We start from the raw sequence: 2,499 nt of genomic DNA, 5'->3' as shown, positions 1-2,499 counted from the left end.
AGTTTTGCATTTTTGTCGAAAAAGCGAGACTAAGCGATCCTACTTTCCGTCGTCGTCGTCGGCGGCGGCGTCCACATATATTCACTCTGTGGTTAAAGTTTTTGATATTTTGATAACTTTCTTAAACTATACTGGATTTCTACCAAACTTGGACAGAAGCTTGTTTATGATCATAAGATAGTATCCAGAAGTAAATTTTGTAAAAATAAAATTCCATTTTTTCCGTAATTTACTAATAAATGGACTTAGTTTTTCTGCGGGGAAACATTACATTCACTCTGTGGTTAAAGTTTTTAGAATTTTAATAACTTTCTTAAACTATCCTTGGTTTGAACCAAATTTTGACAGAAGCTTGTTAATGATCATAAGATAGTATCCAGAAGTAAATTTTGTAAAAAAATAAATCCATTTTTTCCGTATTTTACTTTTAAATGGACTTATTTTTCTGAGTGGAAACATTACATTCACTCTGTGGTTAAAGTTTTTAAAATTTAAATAACTTTCTTAAACTATCCTGGGTTTGTACCAGACTTGGACAGAAGCTTATTTATGATCATAAGATAGTATCCAGAAGTAAATTTTGTAAAAAGATAACTCCATTTTTTTTGTATTTTACTTTTAAATGGACTTATTTTTTCTTCCAGTTAACATTACATACAGTCGGCAGTTAAAGTTTTCAAAACATTAATTAGATTCATTAACTATCCTAGATTTTTACCAAACTTGGACAGAAGCTTCTTACAATCAAAAGATAGTATCAAGAGGAATGTTTTTATTGATTTTTTTCCTCATTTTTTGTTGAGCCTGCGATTTACAGCAAAAGTAGGCGACACACTGGGTTCCGCGGAACCCTTACAAATTTTTAGTTTAATTTATGTTTACTTTGGTTTGTTTTTTATTTCTAAAATATATGATTTGTTAGACCTTGCCTGCTTTTGAAGCTCCATAGAGCTTGTTTTGTTCTAATATTGACCATATTTATTGTTAGGATTTTAAAGAAAATCCAATTTTCAAAAAACTTTCATAAAATAAAATGTTTTTTTTTTAATAAGTTGAACTACAATATCAAGTATCTTTTTTTATTGGTTGTGTACTGAAGTATTGAAGTTGTTAATAAGTTTTTGACTGCATTAGATTTTTGATTATATTTAAAGAAAATTTCATCAATGAGGCATCAACAATACCTCTCCTCATGACCAAATGTAACGAACCTAAGTTGTAATGCTCATAACTATATTAACACGGTTCATGATTTCAACAGTTACATTGTAACAAACAGCTACTCAGTAAAAAGTTTGAGTTATTTTTCAAACTGCTCAGAAACAGATACCTCTTCCAAGAGGAAACCATTTCATACATCTACACCCATAAGAAAACAATCTCAATAGAAAATATGCTGTCCGTAACGTATTCTAAACATGAATTGTCAGTCAATCTAACTCAAACTATATCAGTATATACTCATTATAATTACAAAACATAATTGATTGCATAAAACCAGATATAATAATTTGCACTGAAACATCTATACTCGAATGTTAAACGCTCAGATATTTGCTCATAAGACTACAACACTTATCGTGAATATCACAAACAAGGGTAAGCTTGATGAATTCAACTTTAAAGTGTGACCATATATTAATTCTTGATGCAGACTGCGAACTAATATGGGTAACATTACACATCCTAAATAAGAAACTTATGTACATATGTGCGTTCTACAGAAGACATGTATATGATGAAGAAAGTTTGAGATATTTTGCATCATCAATCTCAATAGTAAGTAACATTCCAAATTCAAACATCGTTATAGGGGTAGGTGTGAATTTCTAAAGTTGTGACTGAAAGAGCAACACTATAAATGAAGAAACTAAATATGCACCACGACACTATGAAGAAAATACAAAGATATATAACATGTATAATAGAAATACTGCTAGTCTAGTTCTGAAGGTAGATGTCCTCCCGAGAGTATCAGATCCTGATATGATTTTTACAGAATTTAACATGAATGTACCAAGTACCACAATATAAGAGAGAAAACTAGGAAGATTTCAAAGATGAGTCTTTATAACATTGAGTCAAGTGTTTCAATATAGATTTTCGAATGCAAGCGACATCTGGAAGAGATTAAAGGCTGCTCCACACAAATAAATAAATAGTAAGAAAAAGAAACACTCATGGATTAAAAGAAATTCAAAACAAGACAAAAAAAACAACGGAAATCCATATGAGGCATCAAAACAATTCTGGACTTTTGTCAAACATTAAAAAAAAGAAATGATTGGTATAACAGAAAGAAGGAAAACTGGTCACTGAACTAGCTGGTAAGGCGAACATCCTGAATGCACAATTTAATTCACACATGGTCAATTTAAATCCTCTAATCAAAAATATTACAGAATACGATGAATCAATGAAAAAACATAACCAGAACAACAGAAGGCACAGAATAACTGCTAAAAACCTGAACCCGGGACCGGATAGAATATCACCAAG

This window comes from Mytilus trossulus, chromosome 3 (assembly GCF_036588685.1).
Source record: "Mytilus trossulus isolate FHL-02 chromosome 3, PNRI_Mtr1.1.1.hap1, whole genome shotgun sequence".
In the NCBI taxonomy this organism is placed as follows: domain Eukaryota; kingdom Metazoa; phylum Mollusca; class Bivalvia; order Mytilida; family Mytilidae; genus Mytilus; species Mytilus trossulus.
This window is presented reverse-complemented; position numbering follows the sequence as displayed.